The sequence below is a fragment of the Lates calcarifer genome, linkage group LG16_LG22 (genome assembly GCF_001640805.2).
Source record: "Lates calcarifer isolate ASB-BC8 linkage group LG16_LG22, TLL_Latcal_v3, whole genome shotgun sequence".
Lineage (NCBI taxonomy): Eukaryota > Metazoa > Chordata > Actinopteri > Centropomidae > Lates > Lates calcarifer.
This window is the reverse complement of record NC_066848.1, coordinates 16747308-16769278: the sequence shown is the minus strand read 5'-3', so window position 1 is coordinate 16769278 and position 21971 is coordinate 16747308. Positions and strand designations below refer to the sequence as shown.

The window sequence follows — 21971 nt, the reverse complement described above, 5'->3', positions numbered from 1 at the left end:
ACCCTGGATGACATCTAAATACCAGAAATACATATTGTAAATGTACAGTACATGCAATTTTTATGCTTCTCTCTTGCTCTCTTTCTCCTTTAATCCTTATATTAGCCTATATTTAAACTTTAATGACTCCATCAGTAGCAGGGGAAGGGCATAATTCATAACTGCATGTTGATATATAAATCAGTTAGTCACATTAGGAGAACAACTATAGAATGTCTTTTTATGTAAAAAAATGTGGATTGAGGTTGTGCCAGTTTGCAAAAAGATCACTGCAATTTTCTGTTTGTGAGGAGTACAATTCATGTATGAGGGCACAAACAGGCCTTGGTGTGATTATTTTACTCAGTGATACATGGCTTAATAGTAAAATCACCCTGACAGATGCACATTGCACAGCACTGAACTGACTGTCCAGGACCTTTAAAGAGCTGTGAACCTGTAAATCCTCTGATTGATGTTGTTTACTGATGTGGAGGAAGATGCTCATCAGCTTGATTTAATCATGAATTCTGAGGGGACTTAGCGTCATTTTAAAGTGGATGCTGTAGAGAGGTACGTGGGTGATAGGATGAATGAGAGTGTAAGAGTAAAGCTCACTCTAGTGGATAAATAATTGTTTAAGCACATGTCATGGATGTGCAGGGTACTAAGAGTCCTGAGAGGGTTTTTTTTTCAGCTTAGACTGCTCACAAACCTGCAGAGCTTTGAGCGTGAGTGCTGACATGGTGAGGAAGACTATTGATTCACAATATCTCTGTTAAGGCCAAAGGCTGTTGGGCTAACGCTCCATTAGCAACCATGACATTCAGTCCAGTGTGTACTTTTTTTTCCGCAGCATGTTAAAAGTGTGCTACAACTGGCAGACTGTGAATTTGAAAATGTTAAGTGTGCTTAAAAATACCTCGGTGAAAAGAACAACACGAACCAACAGCACGGTGAGTTTCACAGGGTTTCTGGTGGATTCTGTTTTGGATGGAGGCAACAACGAGACATCAAACTATTAAAAACAAGCTATAAGAAACAAACAGAGCTGACAACAGAAGTTCATTAGGCACTGAGTAAGTGTGTGTTACCAAACATGATAATAGGAAACAGTGTACTTGCGTATTTTTTGTGCGTAGCTCGGCTCAGCTAGATAGCCGCTAACTAGCTGAGCGGCTAACATTAGCATGTTATTAGCATATGCAGATCTTTAGTGAGTCGAGAGCTAATGCTAAAGCTAGCTGGAGAGAAAGCTCAACATTTATATTGTAATGCCGTATAAAACTTAAAATATATACGAGCCGTAATATGTAAGTGACTCTAAAGCTAAATTTGCCACCTGTTACAAAGTTTATATTTTTACGTTTTTTTTATTTTTTTTTTTGCCCTGGTCAAACTTCAGAGCGAAAACAGGACACACTAAATGTGGACAGGTGAATTTTGATTGTTAACACAGAAAAAGCTTAATTTTAAGGCTGGCTAATGGAAAAACAACTGCCCCAGGCTGCACTAACGTATCTGAGTTTGACAAGGCCAGATCTTTTTAAACTATTAGAAGAAAATCGAAATTAACAGGGACACTTCTCAGAAAATTTGGACTGAGAGTCAGGATTTTCTTCATTATATTTCAGGGTCATTGGTTAGGAGCTCAACATTTTCCTTTATTTTCAGTAAAGGAAAGGGGATTTTGTGCCCCACTGGTTTCATTCAGCGACCCAAACTCAAGTGATGAAAATGTGTTTTTTATTTTGGAAGTCCTCCACATTTTCAGCCGTCCACATGAACACAGTAATTCCTCTATTGTCATATTGGTTTCCCACAATGTCCTCTGTATCTGAGGACAAATTATTTCTAAGTCAGTAGATAATTTATGGTGCGCACAGTGTTAAAGATCTTTTTCTGTTATTGTCAGATAATGTTCACTGCACTTGTATTAATTAGTGTAGCAAACCTAACCACTGAAAGAAAAAGAGGTGAGCCACCATTGTTGGTTTGTCAAGCAGTTTTGTTGATATTCCAATGAGGCTGTCATGTAAAATCATACCTTTCTGCCAGTGTAATTTTCAAAATAAGATAGGAAGTGGCCAACATATAAACATATATAAACACAAGGGAACAGGATACCAAAGACTAAAACCAAAGGCACATAAGAATAATTTCCAAGATAAAACAGAAACAGAAGACACTGGAGGAACGGGTCATAACACAAAGTACCTATCCCTGTATTATCTTGATATATCTTGATATCAAACCTCAAGCACTGTTTATGTTTGAAAGAACCAACTGTAATTATACTGTATGTTCTACTCAAGATCTCGCACTGTGACAGATGTGTGTGTTTTATGTTTGATGATATGTTCAGAGGTGAAAAATGCTCAGCCCTTCTTCTGCCTTTGTTCAGTTTTTCCCAGTTCATTGGGTCTTCTTTTTTTCCAGATTTTCTGCCATCACAGCTCATGTGTTGTAAAATTAAATCCAATCTCTTCAACCAATGGTTGCCAAGGACCAGAGATGAATAGAAATCTTGATGTTTAAAGTTTAGATAAAAATGTATTAGATGGCACATGGTGGCTTATGAGTACAGATGAGGAAACCCAAAGATTTATTGCAAAACAGTAATTATCACTGGCACAGAGACTGTTAATTGATTAATTTAAATCGACCACACACACACACAGACAGCCAGGGGAAACCTTTCACGTGTCATTGTGGCATCCTTGGATTTTTCCAATGAAATAGTCTGTTCAGTATCTGCAGTTATCTTCAGTATCTGCCCTCGCACCAACTCCCAACCATATATGTTTTTATTTGGAGATGAAGAGCACAAATGTTGACTTGGAGCTTTCAATTAAGCTTTCAGTTATTACAATTACCAACTCCAGACTCAGAATTACAACAGTGTACTCAAGCTGTTACTAATTAGCACATCTCAGTTTCAGATGATTTATATGCATATTTAATCATAGCAACAAGCTTATTTATATTTGATCTGTCTAATCTTACATTTGGCATGTCATTACTTTTGCCCCTGTTGAACTGTCTATGTCATGTAAACTTTTAAAAACCAGCAAATAAGGTGGTATTTTAGATTTTTAGAGACTCACCAAATAACTTTTTAACCCATAAACATAGTCTGTGGCTGATACTGTAGCATTAAGTGACTGTATGCAGCATCATGCAAACAAAAAATCAGTGTCCCATGAAAGAGAGACCAAAGTCAAACCTTCTGTGTAAGTTTCCTTGATGGGCGGAAATCCAATATCAAAGTAGTGAGGCCAAGTCTGATAAAATGTCAACTAAACAAAGTAAAGCTAATAAGGGATGGCTTAGCTCTCAGAGATATTTGGCTCTCACTGAAACATCCATTAACAAAGGGGGGATTCAGCTGATAACTTTTAAGTTTGTAGTTTGGTGTATTACAAGAAAAAGTCAATAAAATTTAATAAGTTAAACATGAATGCTATAAATGTATATATTTTTATGAATACTACAAGTATGAGCCTACTGTAAGATTTCTTTGTCTCAACATGCATTTGAATTGTTCCATAACACAAAGTTAAAGTGTAGTCCATTACAAAAGGGAGAAAAAAGTGTTGACATGTAGTATATACGCTACATCAATGTAATAATGTCTTTAACCACATGAGGTATGAAAAGCCTCCTCTGACGTCACCGATCCAGTCCACCAATGGCCAGTTTGTCTCATTAATGTGACTGCTCAAGCAGTTAGGACAGATGCATTAATTCTCCCGCAATTTCTCATTATAGTAAAAAAACTCAATAAATAAACTACTTACACAAGGCTAATATGAGGCCTAATAATTGAAGATTAGGCTCCATTAATCTTAGATATTCTCATTTTCAAGACTGGAATTGAAAGGAGCATTTTTATTGTGAGACAACTGACTGTGCAAGGAAGACTCAAAGTTTTCAACAGTATCTTGTTTCCTGCAAATTATGTTGCAATTTTAATCATTCTTCCTGTTCTGTGATTCACAGAGGTGTGTCACAGTCCACTGGTGTCTAATCTGCTGCCATCATCCTTCAGGAGCTCCTCACAATTGTCTAGCAGCCACGGACCAGGCTTTGCTAAGCTGAACCGGAGAGATGGTGAGCTACCAAACCGCTGTCAGCTCTCATGTGTTTTTGGTTCATAAATATGTGTGGTGGGGTATTGTACTACACAAACTTGCACATTTACTCTAGCAGGGGACTCTCCCCAAACTGTTTAACTATGAAATATTGATTAGCAGGGTTGTTGGGTAGCATCTGTCTTAGCTGACAATGGCAAATCCAGTAAATACTGGGCCGACACAATTAAAGCAACACATTCCACACTATGTTTGTGGTCTTACTCATCAATATTTAAGAAGAACGTTGTTACATCTTAGGCCTTAAGGTCAGGAAATAGTGTACTGGCTACAAGATAGGTAATGCTTTTCACATGAACACATAATCAAATCACAGTGCGGTAAACAGAAAAACTCTGCACCTTTTAGTTACTTACCTTTTTGCTTTACACTGTGGGCCGCTGTTTCCAGCAGTGTGTAAGTAGACACTTGTTTGGTTAGCCATTTGCGTGGGATAATCCAGTATGAAGGTTGTGTTTCTGCGGGTTTGTTTTGGATTCATTTTACCTCTTCTAAAAAGATCTGAGGAGTATATATTTCAGTTGCCCAACTTAAAGATGATCTTTTCCAGCTGTATCCTCTCCATATTTATAGAATATATTCACATGTTTTATGCACTTCCCAAAACAACCATGGCCTCCCACTGTAGATACTTCATGAGTGCACTTTGGAGTTATGCACACAAACTGCCCAAAGACACCTCACTGATAGCTTCAAACAGGGTTTTCCCCCTTTAAACCCCAGAATGCTGACATCTCATATTATGTTTAAAGAGTATATACCGATGTTAAGGTTTTCTAGTTGGAGGTAAATTAAGAATTAACTTGACATAATATTTGACTCATCATCAAGGGGTTATATGTTACTGTCCATAGAAACAGACAATCCTCCAGGCTTGTTACATGTCAGTTAGAGCACAGTGTGATCTTTTAACTATTCCATGTCTCCCCAGCAATACTCATATAAAATTTAGCAGTTTAACATCAATAAGTTATTGCTGCATTCAAGTCTTCTTTTCTTTTCCTTCCTTTTTCCCTTTTATCTCCAGTGTTTGCACCGGTTGTGCAGATAAAGGAAGCTGTAAAAGGAAACTCCCCCCTGTTTCTGGTCTGATGTACTCACCTCATGATTCACTTCCCTGCAGGACACACTGCACACAACATCAAAAGAAGTCTTAGTTGGATTCACACAAACTGATAGACACCTCATAGGGTGAATGATGGACAAACAGACAGATAATGTCAGAGGAAGGTACAGTGGTTATTGCCTCATTTTTGCTCAGTTTTTAGGTGAATATATTAGATAAGTCGACATCACAAAGTCGACTTTTGTCCAAAAAAATAACTGACAAGTAAGTTGATGAGTGTAAAAAACTGTGCTGATAAAGTGAGGTATGGGAAAATGCACCCGTTTTAGGTGCATTTTGGCATGGAGAGTTGGTTTACTGGTTTACACTCACACCAGAGACAAGAATCGGATAGAAGCACTGTGATGTCTTTGTCTTCGACACAGCAGAGGATCTGAATGATTTTCACCACCTGGGAGACTGCAGGAAGCACAGCCCACGGGTTGCTGTTTCCTCGGTGTGTTTGATGGCAAAAGCTGTGCGCCAACACACCCGCTGTGTTCCCTCACTTCAGTCAACCTGCTCAGTCTGTTTACTGATCTGAGTTTGATCTGCATAAAGGAGAATCACTTGCTTCTAAAGAAAGATCAGATGCATTTTAGTGTCAAAACATAAGTTAGTTTTTTTGTACAGCTGAAAAGCAGAGAGGGAAAGAGATGAATTAATGAAACACGAGGGACACTGAAAGGAAGGACACTGAAGACGAGCATCTGATGTTGTACATACATGTATTTTATCTGGCACAAAAACAAAGAAGACATTATGGTGAATGAAAAACAGATGTAGTACTGCGCCAGTGCCAGCATCATTTTTTACCAAGTGTGCCATACATACTAAACATGGACAGGGAAGACATAGAGCCAGTATAACCACCACTTTGAGATGAAATGTTAGATGGCTTTGAGTGTTCCCTCAAACAAAATCTTGCAGTCTCCTCTGTATTTGTGAGATTTAGCTCATTAGATCTTGAGCTAATCATGAGCCTTGTTAATGATTTCTTGTTAACAGTAAGACCTTTCAGGTTACAATGCCTTATCAACTCTCCTCCTAAACTGTATGGAGTTTAGACTGATCAATAAATCTCATTCAGTTTTGAAAGCAACAACACACACTTCAATAGTAATTCACAATTTAACAAAATGCTTCATTGATGTAAAGATTAAAAACTACTTTAATTCCTGAATCCCAGCTGTTCTGTGTAGAAATCAAACCCCTGCTCATTTATTCCTCCTCCAGCTGCTGCTAATGTTCCTCATCTTCCATAGTCATTCTCTGAGGAGCCGCTTCATTCAGAGTTAATTTACAAGCAAAATGAGCAGAGTCACACACAGAGCTCTGTTTAAGAGAAACACTAAGTGATTCTTGCCTCCTCAAAACACTCTGCTGTAGTCTTGTTGCACTATTACCCTGTGCGTTAACCTATGAGATAGCAGCATTAAGAATGCAAATTTTACTCAGATTCCTTAACTGGTCGTCTGGGACATCTGTGATCAATCACTGATTACTCATTAAAGCTTATTTAATACCAGATGCATGTTTTTCTTTTATCGAAGCTCAAATTATTTGAATCATAAATTAAAGCGCCAATGGGTAGGATTTAAAAATTTCTGACTGTGATATGGATCTGAGTGAAAGGACTGAAAGCAAGACATAGATGTCACCAACATTGTCACATTTTTCCACAAAAAGCTAATCCAATCAAAATAATTTGACAAATGCTGCAGTCACATATAAATTGTGATCACAGTGCGTTTAAAAATTTAAATACCATTTATCAAAATTGCTGCTTCTGCTCCACTGGCCCTGCTGGTGGTTATTTAATAAATTGCCTACAAATGCAGTACATTTAAACCTAGTAATTCTGTGCAAATCATAGACTTTTCAGGAGGACATACATTAAATTCAATGACACTAAGCAATGAGAGTACTGAAAACCAAGCCTGTTTCTTTATTATATAAATGAAAAGTGCTCTATCCAGTAAATGCTTATCAGGAAGTCACAAGCCATGGACGGCAAAGTTAAATAAGTGATTGAGTAGTCACAGATGCTTTCGCACACACTATTATGCATGTTGTTTTTACTGCCTGTTAACAATATACCTGATGAATTAATTCCCTACTGAAACTGATATTTATTGATATTTAGTACTTGAAACTTGAAAATCTGTCTAGTATATATTAGAGTTTTGAACATGTTAAATTTGCAGTTTATATTGCAGTGTTTCACCTACCATTGTCCCACCCTGGCCTCCCAAGATAAGCAATAAAAATTAAAATATAATTTATGTTCATGTTTCTTTCCCCACTTCCTGTTTCACATGCGTCTCCGTGTACAAGTCCGCACACAGGAGCTGAAGAACCACAGAGGAGACAGGTTGACAACTTGCCATAAAGTGTAAGAAAAGCTCAGACAAGCGTTGTAAAAAAGTCAGACCAAATTTGACACTGATTACAGTCTGTGAATGTAATTAATAATTGGAAATGTCTTCAAAATCACTCAAAAGTGGGCAGTCATCTAAAGTTACAAAAACATCTCAACTGCTCTGTTATCACTGTGAATTATGGCCTGTTAAGTGATATGATAATATAATAATACTTCTATCATCGTGATGACCATTTCCATACTTCGTGCTTCAGGGCAGGTGGGATATTTTAAGCTGAGATAAGCTGAGATGTAGAGTTTTCTTTCTTTTCTAAACAAACAAAAGTTTATGTTTACATTCAGTGTAAACTGTAACTTGCCTGTATCCTTGAAGTGCAACAAACAAGTTTGCTTCTTCATAAAATATTTGCAATTTTGAAGCATTTCAAATCCTGCATTATTTACATCCATATTGTCTTGCTTAAAGTTCTCTCTGTGCTTTAGCAAAATAGCGTAAAACCAAGGGTAGGATGTGTGCACGTTCTCATTCGTGACCCAAACAAAATGGGGAACCACTTGTAAAAACTGCTGCTAGTGGTCAAAAACTCCATAGGTTAGGCATCTAAGCTGAGGGAAATTTAAGGATTTAGAGGAATTGATTATAAGAAAGGAGAGTAAAATAAGATCCAGAAGTGCTGATGACCGAGGGCTATCTAGGGTCTAAGGAATGCATTATGTCTCATAATAGTAGAAGTACAAATACAGGAGTATAGGATGGTGTTCTGGCAGTAAAATGTCACATGGTGGTGTGACTCAGCACTTTCAAATGCACACAAACACACACTCATGCACCTTTTGGTATTTTAATTATTTACCGCATCTTCATTTTATGCTCCTCTGCACTGGTACTCAGATTATATGAAGGTCTGCTATGAACTGGACACTTTTAATATTGCATAAGGCTTGCGGTGTCTGTCATAAATGTCTCAGCTGGAGGTTATATTATGTACAGAACAATCTTTAAGCTACAGATTAAACTCTTTTGACTGTTCCAAAGTAAACATCAAAGAAAGACGGTAAAAGCATTTGTGCTCAGGGCTTTTAAACTATGGAAAAATATGTGTCTGATGAAAGACGTTTAGTAAGATTTGTCTTCTTTTAAGAAACAACTGAAAACTCTGTATTAATTTGCATTTATCTGAAAACTTTTTTGTTCTTGTCAATGTAGTGATAGTATTTAACGGATTCAGCAGATCTTTCCATAGCCAAGTGTTTGTTGATATGTATTAATTAATTTTATTCCCCTTTGATTTTTCAGCGATCTTCTTAAGAAAAGTGTCCTACACTTAATGCTATTATCAGCATTTGTTCATTATGATTTTTATGTTGAGAAATAAAAGTCAGCATTTAATTCTTTGGATCATTCAAATGTATTTCTCTCTCTCCCTGCCCAGGTGCTGGAGGTTGGTCTCCTCTGAGTTCAGACAGGTATCAGTCATTGGAGGTTGACCTGGGAGGGCGAACACAAATCACTGCTGTTGCCACACAAGGCCGGTATGGCAGCTCTGATTGGTTGACGGCCTACCTGTTGATGTTCAGTGACACAGGACACAACTGGAAACAATATCGACAGGAGGACAATATAGGAGTGAGTGCACTGTATAGAATTACACCGACAGCTGTGTATTAGTATGACTGATTTATCAGGACAGTGAGTTTGGCAAGGAAAACCCCGTGCTGAGATAGTAAGTAGAAGCAGTCGAGCATTACCTCACATCTTCTGGTACAGACAGAAAATCCTCCCTATTACAGTGATGGTGTGACAAACAGCTTCAGTTTAAAGTTGATGAGAGGTAAGTCTCTCACAGTGAGGGTAAACCTAATGTCAGGCTGAGAGTTTTCAGAGAGTGAACAGAAAAGGGCTTCTCACAGCTTAAAAGCTTGTTGATTTCACACAGCATAAATCGAGATAAATCCACAGCATGTCTCAAAAGTCCCTCTGAAGCTCCACATATTAGTCAGCCTAGTTTATTATGGCTTTCGGGGAACAGAGTCGACTGCTGAGCTGCCTCATCAGTCACAGTTCTGCCAGGACTTCTCTTTCCTTTAAGCTTAGAGGCTAGAGTTAGTGAGGCTGTGTAATGCTCTCTTGTTTGCTAATTTTCTCCTCCCCTCTCATGTTCTCTCTGCTTTCTCTCTTCATATCTGCTACAAAAGTGTGAAAGGGCAGATGGTGTTGGTAATATACTGTATATTCTTCTAACCAGGGAGTATAGCATCCTGAAGAGTTAATGGAAGTAAGGGGATTGGAAGTACATCCTAGATTTCCCAAGAGGACAGGTGAAGCCGCAGATTCTGTTAATGAGCATCATCTTGAAATGCAAATACAGGCTCTATGGGAACAGCTAGAAACTTGCTGCAGACTGTGTAGGTGTGAAGTTTGAGATTATACATACGGGATACATTTACTTAACTGTTTTAGATGCATGGATCTTTACCAGGAGTGGTTTAAATTGGTCATTTGTTTTCTGTGTTTTCTATTTTTTTCTCATTAAAATAAGATGGAAATGTTACAGATCCTTAAAACCTGGTTTCTCAATCAGTTTCTAACTCTGAGTGAGTCTGTGCTTTTCTCTCTGGTTTAAAGTAGTTTGCATTCAGATGGCAGAAGATGATGCCACATGTTCCTGTGCAACAACCAAAGTTTAGCAGTATTTGAATCTAAATGTGATGACAGTTGTTGGTGTAGGTTGCCAGTACTGTCAGTCAGACCTGATCAAACCTCACACAGTGAAATAAAGCAGAGAAGCTGTTCCACTCCTAATATTTCATAATATGATGTTTCTAAACTTTCACTTTGATTTTTGATTCAAGCGATGGTCACACCACATCTCAAGTTTTTCTCTCTCGACTGAAAGACATATTTGTGCCATTGATTCTTGTCTTGTAACTGTTTGCAAACCATTACTCTCACAAAGGAGGTCAGTAAAAGTGAATGGTACAACAGAGCAAATGAGTTACACTAACTTTCCCTCTCTGTTCCCTCAAAGGTCGGTACTGAAGACAGTTTGTTTCTCAAACCTGCACTCTTTTTTCCCTTTCCTTCTCTCTCTACAATCATTGTCTGTCACTGGAGGATTTAATACCTCAATTTAGGTCATATTTCAAAAGCCAGAGGCTCAACTACATGTACACAACTACACTGTTCTCCTCGGCCTCCTGAGCAGGAAATGGTCATTTCTGGAGGTTGCATAGGAGGAAGCATCACAGCAGCCCACAGGGATGTAGATATGCGGATGTGCTAGATCTTTGCTTCCTCCTCTATGGAAATCTAATCTCCTATGTTAACTTTCAGACTTATTTATGGCCCCAGCATCAGATAGAACTTTTTGTCATAAGTATTGATCCTTTAGAGACTTTTTATCTTGCCCACCTCCACAGGGAGGCTAGGGGTCAGGATTGGCCACAGTGCAGCAGACTGGAGCTTGCAGAGATTGAGTGGTTTGTTCAAGGACATTTTAGCCAGGTGGATGTCCTCCATCTGAAGAAAGACATCGCTCACTAAGCTATCATTCAGCCCCCTTACTTCCTAACAGTGTTGAAATTCTGCTCTTTAATTGTAGGTTGAGTTCATGTGCATATAAATTAAAAACAAGCTGAGCAAAGAAAGAGAAGAAGAGAGAAGAAAATCAAGACAAAAATCTGAACTAGAGTTAATTTAGGAGGAACAGACATGACTCACAAAGATATTAAGATTCAGACAGGGGCACAATCAAACAAAATGTTGTTTACATGAGGAACTATTTTTTACTTCTGTGCCACTGTAAAAAGCAACAGAAAGAAAGAAACATCTGATATAATAAAATAATAGACTAAAAGTAGGGAAAATGTATTTGGTTTATAAGCAAAGTTGATAAAAGGGCATAAGATCAGGTCCAAATTGAAGCTTAAAGGGAAAAAAAATCCAGAAACACTGTGCTAGGATCACAGAGGTTAATAAATGTTATTCTCCATGGACCAGGTGTTTACCAAAACGTATAATACATATGAAACTACACCTAGTGCTTCACAATTCTAATTTTCTACCTGATTGAGGAACCATTCACCCTATCTCCACGATATTCCCTTCATTAAGAGGAAAATCAAATGTACCACTTCTCACAGAGGCCTTGGGGATTGCAGTTCAACTTCAATGAACAGATGAAAGAACATGTTCACTTAGTAGTAAGCTTTACTACAATAAAGATCCAGAGGGAGAAATTTCATAGACATCTTTGTGTTGCTTCTTTATGATGTCTCACAAGCAAAAGAAGGATAGATGCATTTATGGAAAGTAAGAAAACTAGTTTACTTTCTGCTGTGGATGTGTTTTTCCAGGCCTTTCCAGGTAACACTAATGCAGACAGTGTGGTCCAGCACAAGCTTCAGCACCCAGTGATCGCACGCTATGTTCGCCTGATCCCCCTGGACTGGAATCCCAATGGTCGGATCGGACTCAGACTGGAGGCCTATGGATGTCCTTACAGTCAGTTCTGTTTTTTTTTCATCTCTTACAGGTATCACTTACAGGCATGAACTGGAAACATGACAGTATCTTAATGAGATTCAAAAGGCATGTTTCCATCAGATTTTTTTATGTGCATGTAAAAATCAATAATACACATTATATGTACACAATATATACATATATAGATGAGGAGCAGGTGGGAAGGAGGCAGCAGACCAGCGGACCAGGGTTAGTGTGGAATGAGTCACGTGTAACAGACGGAGCCCACCTGCTGTGCAGGTGAGGAATGCGCAGAGAAACCAAAAACGTCACGGGAAGAGAAGAAGCGAGGACAGAGGAGGCAGGAGAGGACACAACAGCTGTGACCATGACAGTAACAGAAAGTTTGCCTCTTCCTGTGTCTGCTGTTTGGCAGAGAAGGTTTCATTATATGACTACAGGCAGAAGTTGTATGTCAGTGAGAAGTCGAGCCAGTTCTTCTTTGCCCCGAAACACACACAATGCAAATTTGAGTGTGAAAATGCCTCATGCTTAAAAGAGAAGGCCAAAAGTTAAGACATTTGTAAACCATAATGCAGCATAAATAAAATAGCATATCAAAACACAAGGAACTAAAAAAACTTAATACATGAAATGTTGTGAAAATACATTGTTTTTGTGACCCGTGTACAAGAATCAGTTATTTTTGGAAGAATGGACTTGGCACAAACGTGTGTGCTTGTCTGTTGGTTCAGTTTGATTAAACAGTTGTTTACAGCTCAAAGAAATGGGTTTTAGACTGTGAAGATGCTGGGAACTCCCTCATTTCATCCAAAAGGTGAAGAAAAAGAAACTTTTGACTTTTGAATATTTAAAATTTGGAGTTTGAGCTGTTTCCAGCATCACAGTCAGCAGGAAAGGTCCAGACGCACTGAATGCAATAATTGATGCATCCTAGGTGACATTTCTAATTTGATGCTTCAATAGAGACACTGTAGGCGGCAGATTTGTAGAGTCAGCACAGGAACACTCACCACCAAGATGGGCAACAGTAGTGTATCATTTTCTTTAGAGTAGCATGACTGATGCCTCATAGTCTGTAATCTGCTTCTCATATTCAGACCTTTGCTTAAAGACCAGTTTCTCTATAGACTGTCTACATTATGTCTATGCGTAATCACTTACCCAGCTTACTTTTCTCAGAGAAAACATGCATTAACTTGAAAGAAAATACATAATAATATTTATATAATAATACTGCAATTACAACTACACAGATGTTTTATCATTCAGAATAACAAAGTAAATGGTAATGTGGAAAAACATTACAAATATTAAAATCAAAAGTAACATAAAAATAATTTTTAAAAATGTGTTTTTTAATGAAAGACATGAAAGCTAAAAGGTTCAGAAACTTTTTTATTCAAGGTAATGGTTAAGATAATTTCAAATAGTAATCCCACCACTAAATAGTATACAAAGTTAAGATTTAATAAGATGTGTTCTGAGAAACAGCCCAAATTGTGAGGGAAAATAACTTTGCTGATCTTCAAGGACGTGGGAGAAATGAAACTTTGGTGAACCACCTTTTCCACAACTTGCATTACCAGATAATTGTTTTTAAGTCGTGTTCCAAGAGTCTGTCTTTCATTTCTGTCGCCTTTAAGTTAAGACATTTCCCTTTGTTTGCACTTAAAACACAGTAAACTCTTTAGTGCAGTAAATCTATTCTTTTCTCTATGCCATAAAGCAAACTAATAACAAATCTGTCATATTTCAGAATATAACCTGGTTGCCATTAAATGCTGTCAGTGCAGCTGCTAGTCCTCTTGGCAATGATCTTGGTTGGTGTACAAAAAAATGTACTAATATTTCAATAAATGTGGTTATAACATATTGAGCTGAAAAGTCTACAGACAGGACATTTAAGGACTGTTTTGACTATGCAAAATAACTGTTGTATAAACATATGGTTCTGTTGTTTTGTAGACTCTGATGTGGTGAGCTTCGATGGCCACAGCAGCCTTCTCTACAGGTTGAGCCCCAGGCTGAGGCAGATGGCCAGGGAAAGCATCTCTCTGAAATTTAAAACCCTGAGAAACTCTGGGACACTGCTGCATGCAGAGGGACTGAGTGAGCACAGCCTCACCCTGGAGTTAAAGAAAGGAAAGCTTCTCCTCGTCCTCAGAAAAGGTACAATTCTGAAATCCTGGTACACACAATGTCATGATTGCTCAAAGTCTGCTGAGTGATGTGTTACGTTATAAAACAGGCCTGATTTGACTGGTCAGACACAGTGTTATGTTTTTTTGTTGAACAAGCAAAATGACCTCAATTTATTTTCAGATGTTGTCAAGGTTGTTCTCCCTTTAAGAAAACTTTGCAAGTGATGCAGCTAACTTAGTAATTGTTGTAATAGAAGCCATAACGCTAGTTTCTGCAGACTGCCTCTTTAATGGTTTAGTCTTTAATGAGAGACAGGGGATTACTGTATGTCACCAAGCCAAGTATTGACTGCTTGTGTACATTCCTTTGCTCTGATTAGTCTGTGGTTTGGTGCTTGGCAATATGTCTCAATAAGCTGTGAGGTTTCCAAACCTTAGTGGCTGCTTCAGCAATGTAGTGGTGGACAATATCATGGTGTTTGCTGACCACTAGTTTCTGTTCTTATGCCGGTGCTATCTACTTACTGTATGTGCTAGATTTGCTTTGGTACTGTGAATTAAAGGGGTATTCCACTCCACTTACACATTAAGATCAGGGTACTCATCATGAGGAGTACTCTTCAGCCTTTGAAATTAGTTGTATAATGTTAATTCAATGGCAATTCAGTGGCATTATGGGAAATTTATGATATAATGTTTTTGGCCCACACTAGGGACTAAAAGTCAGGATATTTGCTGACCACTCTTTTTTAATCCATTTCTTGTAAGTCTCCAACCCTATGGAAGTCCAATGCACAATCTTTTTTTGTGGCTGAGCTCATCTTCTTTTGGATTTAGAAAATTTTTCATGCTGCTGATTAAAGTGGTGGTAAAATACTTACAATTCAGATAAGAATTAAAGAAAAATTTCTAATGAAAGGCTTTGTGTTCATGTGCCACCTTGTTTTATTATTCTTCTTTCAGTTGCATCTAAACTGCTGAGCTTGTGTTTTATGGTTTATGCAGCTTCCACTCTCCTATTACTTCTATTACTTTTATGATTTCAATATACATAAGTAAAGGATGGATCCATCTCTAAATAGTGGTCTGGAGTGTGTAGCAGGACAGCAGCCATACTGAAACAGCTCCTGGTCTGTAGTACTAGTACTATCTTGGTTGTATGGAAAAAGTTATTGTTACTCCCCACTGCTCTCACATTCTACCTCTGCATTTTCAGCTTTCTGAAACAACAGAACAGTTGAGTGAAAACAAATGTCACAATTTCAGCAAGTAAGCACACCCACCATTATCTATTTTAATGTAGACCAAATAGCACGTTGGTAAGTGTTTGTATACTGTATGTGCGTGCATGATAAAATAATTTAAGAAACCAATTTTCCTGTTTTTGCTTTTACTGCCCTATGACGGTAGAAAAATGAAACATACCACTGTCTTGGAAAAGTGACAACAAGGTTAATTGTGTTGCATTATCATCCCCTTCTTTGCTGCTATACTAACATTACTTGCTCAAGTTGGGGGAAGAGTTGTCAGAAACAGCCCTCTGTGATTTGTTTCTGAATTGTGGTCTGAGTCTGATTTTGTAGCTGTATGTGTTTTCTCACAACCTGTAACTTCCTTCTTGCACACTGATGGATTTTGGGTATGTAAGTGCCAAGTTTAGCTAGTCAGCCTCATCATTCATTTAGGGCACATATGGATAAAGAACAGAGCCTGTCCTACATTTGTACATGATGCCAAATTACTTGGTGATTTTGAAAGGCTGTCACGACTGAGAGGTCAGACAGTTTTTCCATTTTATATGGACCAATGTACAATATAACTCTCAACATGCACACAATTGTAATTGTATTTTTAGATGTCTCTCCCTTCCCACCAGTGCATTGCTCTATGGTGCTGAAGATGCAATACTAGTTTCTCCTGTTCAGGCCATTGTGCACCCTTAAAACTTAAGAATTTTAACTTTAACTTAACAAAGGTAATTAACTGATTTTCACCTTTTCCTGCATTAGATTCTCATCAGTGAGTATGAGTCTGGCCCCAGCCATAACAACCCATTATGAGGGTTTTGTTCCCCTGTGTACACTAAGCAGCTTCAGCAGCACTTAACAGAAGACTCTTAGTTCCACTCTGTTTGCCAGGAGCCATCCAAACTGTTTGAATGAATACACCAGCTTATTAAAATGTATGTACTCTCTCCAAAAGCATCTCATTTCCTCATTGCAATACATTCATCAAAATGTCAGAATATAGTTCTGTAGCTCCCTGGCTCATAATTAGGCTCAGTTCTCTTTTTTTTTACCCCAGGGATGTTGTGTGAAAGTAAATATACCAGAGATCAGTGTTCACTAATCTTGTGCCTTCTGGTTGAGCTTTTTAAAATGAAGAATGGAGAATGTGTCAGAAAGACAGACAAGATAAAACTCAGGTTTTTTTCCTATACAATAAAAAAAGCAGCCCAGATATAAATTATGTAGAATGATACGCAGGTGAAGTCCTTGCACTGCAGTTAGCTAAAGAACAGAGTTGCCTTGCTGACATTCATGCATATATTAAACTCTCTTTGAGCTCAATTTCAAGATTAAAAACTAATTTCCTCTCAAATGGGCCATTTCTCCACACAAGGCAGAATACAGTTTATATATATGTATATATGTGTGAACTCTGGGGATGGCGAGGTCATCTCTTTCAGTTTTGTGCAAGTTCGTAGCAGGCAGAGTAAATGTGAATGGCTTTCTTCATCCATGAGGTTAACTTATGACCTGAAGCTGAAAGGGCTCAAATTTATCCCAAAGGAGCAGACAGGCGCTGCCTGTGATGCTCAGAGTTTCATGTAGAAGCGGTTGAAATAGAGAAGATTGATTTGTGGTCATACTGAAACTACTTGGACTGGAGGTTATATTCCTGCTGGAGTCGCCATCATGTCATAATGGACTGTAAGACAGAGCACAACAGAGAACACCAAAAGTGTGTCAAAAGTGTTGGTCCTGTCTTGTTCTATTTTATTTTATTTTATTTTGGTTTTTAACATTTCTCAAGAGTAAACCAAGAGTCTAGCAAATTAATGAAAGAACTGAGATCTTTTTCAGCACATATATAATCCGATGTTCCAGGTGAAAAATATTTAAATTATTCCTGTCATGTAGCTGTTGTCCTGTGTCTACAGATGTCTGTTGGACACAGATGATGACTCATTCTGGATACAGTCTGTCACCTCAGTTGTCACAGCTAATGTTGTGCTGTACTGCACTATTGACTTATCCTGTTATTCTTCTCTATCCATAGTGATTTATTGGAAGGTCTCTCAGTTGTGTTCAGTGTTGTAAATAAACAGCTTAGCCTTCATCAGAGAAGCAACGCACTTGTGTCAGGCAGAGCCAGCTATACTTTATTTTACAGCCCACAACTGACTCATTACAGTAACACAGAGGTGATGTTTGACTCACAATGACAAGCTGATAAGCTGTACAGCCTATAAGGCTGAAATGATCCTGCATTCAGTCGCTTGTTCTATGTCTCAAACAAATCCAAGTGTTTATATGGATTCTGCAAACATGTCACATCAAACTTTGTTTCAGTTTCCTCCTAGAGTTGTTTTCATGGATTTGTCTAGAGATTGCTGATTGGTGCTGAAGTTTAAAAATTGCTAATTCACACATATCACAGTCATAAAAATGAACAGGAAAAAAACAATTACAGTGTCTGCTTGTTTCCAGCAAGCAATCAAGTTAAATTTTTACTATTTTTTCTACATCTTAAAATGACCTGCAGTAGAAAAAACTAGAACTATTACCATTTTCTCCTTATTTCTCTTTTTGGCAAAACTTTTTAAAAATCTCAACATTTCACCAGTGTCCTCCTGTACACTTACTGTGAGGTGGTTCATAGGTTGCACATTTCACTTGTGTTGACTGATTGCGTGTGCCGCCTCAATCATTTAAGATGAACAGAATAAAATGAAACAATTACAGCAGTCTGACATCTGATAAGACCTGTCAATGTCTTCCAGCAAAATTAGATTTAGAGTCGCAGCGAAGAGCTGTAATGCATAAGCAGACAGAAGATGATTAGGTGATATTGCCATGGGGAGCTGTCTGGAATGATCTAACACAGGAGCCTCCACTGTAAAAAGTAAAAAGGCTTTGAGGAAATTTTCGCAGCTTCTCATGTCATAAAGCACGAGAAGTTCAGAGGGTTTGAAGAAAGCTACATGAATCCTTAGAAACCTTACCAAAAATTAAGATGACCTCAGTGAACCTGATTGACAGATGGAAGCTCTGAAAAGTTTCTTGAAGTCCCCAAGGCATGTAGGGCGCTTACAGAATAAATGTTATCATTGTGGATGATGGATCCTCTTTGCAACTAAAGCTAATTGGAACTGAAACAAAAACATTCACCTTAAGAGTTTTAACAACATATCTGTAGGGTATAAAATAATCTGTGCCTCATTACAACCATTTGGTTTTTATTACCTTGTCCTAAACATTTATAAAGGTGTCCTGTGTATTTTTCTGGTAAAACAAACAAAAGTTATGTTTACATATGTGATGGATACATTTTCTTCTTCAAAAAGCATTTGAAAAGTTGATTTCAGTTTGAAACCTGTTTACATGAGAAGAAAAATTCTAATTCATTTACATATTCCTCAGAAAACAGGTGTTGCTGGAGGTTTGGTGACACGGTAACTTGAGTTTCATGCTGCGGCTGCTGTTTTGAATAGTACCATTCATGGCAAAATGGATATGAAAAGGAAAGCTCTTTCTGGCAGGATTGTATAACATTGGATGGCAAGGCAAAGTTAATACTGTACTTTTCTCCATTTTGGACTCTCTGGTTCTCTGTCCCAGTTTACAGTTGGTCAATGGTGTGTCAAAGTTCATTATAGTCACACTCTATGTGAATTAACTTCACATCAGTGATCAAATTCACTGTTCGCACTATTTCCACTGAAATAAATAGATTGCAGTCCACGATTTTGCTTTTAAAGTGCTGATATACCCAAACCTTTCTCTACATTTAGTATTTACTCTAATTGGTTCATCTATCTAGTATTCTGCCATTCATTGCTGTTGGGATACGCCTCTTCATTTGACTCTGAAAAAGACTGTGGTTTTTTGGATTAAATATTAATGAAGTAAAAACGTTCCAGCTCGTGCTTCAAGTCACTGTTCAATTTTTACAGTATTCATCCAAGACCTTTATCTCTCCCAACCTTTAACCAAGTGCTTTGAGTGCCTAAACATAGCCATAGGTTGTGATTATGATGTGGGAAAACAAGTGAATTACATTGTCAGTGAAGATAATGCTGATATGTTCAGTATCAACATTTTGCAACTGTACTGTGCATCTTCATCATAAATGTTTTGTCATGTTAATCAACAATGCAATATTGTATGCACAGCTTTATGCTTCTTTAAAAACATAATTGCTGCTGCAAATTAATAGTATGTAAATGTGATTTCTAGGAGACAAGGTTGCAATGGAAGATCAGACAGTGTAACAGTTATGACTAAGCACACTTGACTTTGCCTTCATTTCCATGTTTCCTCTCTCTCTCTCTCTCTCTCTGCCATGTGCAAACATCAGTCTGCTGATCAATGATGATTGAGTACACTTCAGTCTTTCCCCCTCTGTCTATATCTTTCTCCCTCCCTCTCTCTAGTGTCTCCCTCTGTTATGCCACATATCTGTCTGATAGATCAATGATGATTGATGACTGGACACGTTTGACTCGGTCTTGGTCTCTGTCTGTCTCTCTTTTTCTGTCATTGTCTCTTTTCCCACGCAGACAACGTTGTCTGCTTTACAATACCTATTTTATATTTAATGGCCAACTGCATTTAGGTCTGTCTTCACCTCTTTGTCTCAGCAAAAACTCAACACTTTAGGGAGTGCAGAGAAACAGCAGTATTTCCTCTGTCATTTATTTATGCCTGTCTACCTCTTTCTCTACTCCCCTTAGCGTTAATTATGTGTTATCACCTACCTTCTCTTCTTTCTCAGCTGTCGAGAAAGAAAAACCTAGAAAACACTGGTTACTGCCAGTTTATAAGGAGAGAGCTGGGATATGGTGCTCACTCTGTTCACGAAGAGAAAAGAAAACAGAGGAAATGTCTACATTTCCTTCAAAAAATACAGTATACAGTATAAATACAGTATAATAAGTTATCAGAGCAGAGTTCTTCACCTGAATAAAACAGTAGGAACCTGCAAGAATCAAGAAAAGACACTATTTTTACACTGGGAAAATGCTTAAATATATCTCTCAAGATATCTAGCTATTACAACCAGAAGAGAGAAAATTCAGCAACCTCACATATTTGATTTCAATATCAGTTTTCAGCCATCCACTCAAACTTATTTTATCTTATTTAATTTGAAAAACAAATTCAAGATGTCAGTTTTCTTCTTCTTCCAGGCAGGAGTTCTTCTCCTGATAGCCGGCATCTCGTGTCTCTGGGCAGCCTGTTAGACGACCAGCACTGGCATCAGGTGGCAGTGGAGCATCACAGCAATCACCTCAACCTCACCGTGGACAAAAGCACACTGTGGGTGCAGATCCCACCAAGATTCACCCACTGGGACCATGACCAGGTTTGTTTATGTGTGTGGGTTGGTGTGGGATACACACAAACAGAAAAATGGGCACTTGCACTCACACATACAATATGTCTGTTCCATTTTTTGTCTATATCTCGTGTGCTCATGTTTGCCCTGTACAGATGAGTGTGGGAGCAGACCAGGGCCTCAGCTCTCTGGGGTCAGTCAGGTCAAACAGAAATTTCTACGGCTGTTTGGAAAACCTGGTTTACAATGGTGTGAACTTGGTAGACCTTGCTAAACAGAGAGACCAGCGGGTCACTACAAAGGTAAGCTGGCTCACAATGTCCTACTGAAAACCATGTGTGTGTTTGCGTACATTATCATATGTGTGCTGTAGTCACAGACATATGCTTTTTAGTGGATGGCACAGAGATGATGATCTATTTGAGTGTTTATGAAGGGAATAAGTAACATTTTGGTCAGAAATGAGATTCATATATATATTTCATATATATTTCAGTCCAGCTTGAGCCCTTTAGCAACAACTTTAATATATTTTATTTCAGCAAATATTGTATATTCTCACGATATATGGACAATGGTGGAAGAAGAACTCAAAAATTAGCAATACCCCAATAGGTTAATAGGTACTGATGTATTAAGGTGTATTATTTTAATGTTGCCACTGGTAGATATGGGGCAAATAATCTTAATCTTAAAAGTAACTAGTGCGATCAAAGCAGTGAAGTAAAAGGTGGAATAAAGTGTAAAAGAGTAAAACAGAATTACTAAAAGTGCAGTTCATTACAATGTTTGAGTAAATGTATTTCTTACTTTCCACTACTGGCCATGAAAAATAAACATTTTTAATACTCCAAACTGTAAGTTAATGACTGCACAGGGTTTACTATAGATATTGCTGGTAACAATACTCACGATTGCTGCCTCATTAACAGATAATAATGGATAATAGGCAATAGTGCAACTGAGTTAACCATTACTATGACTTGAACACAGCTGACCTTGTTTTACTGTGCCAAGTGGCTGTGGCAAAAGCACAATGATACATTCTGGTGTCCTGACACATTCACCTTGTGTCATGGTGTTCAATGCCTCCTACTTGTCTGTTATTTATGTGTATCAGGAGGACACCTAATTATGCATGATACTGAATATTTAC

The 21971-nt window shown here is 38.0% G+C and overlaps 1 long non-coding RNA gene and 1 pseudogene across 2 annotated transcripts in view; both read left to right on the top strand.

Annotated features, from left to right (window-relative positions):
- The window catches only part of LOC108873083 (contactin-associated protein-like 4), a 102463-nt pseudogene that overhangs the window by 36547 nt on the left and 43945 nt on the right, over nucleotides 1-21971 (top strand).
- Nucleotides 443-21971, top strand: part of LOC108892971 (uncharacterized) — a 27735-nt gene continuing 6206 nt past the window's right edge. The window contains exons 1-2 of one of the 2 annotated variants that reach the window (XR_007814810.1): nucleotides 443-552; nucleotides 3982-4092. This is a non-coding gene — a long non-coding RNA (uncharacterized LOC108892971). The remainder of the gene's footprint in view (nucleotides 553-3981; nucleotides 4093-21971) is intronic. The other variant, XR_007814811.1, reaches the window with a different exon arrangement.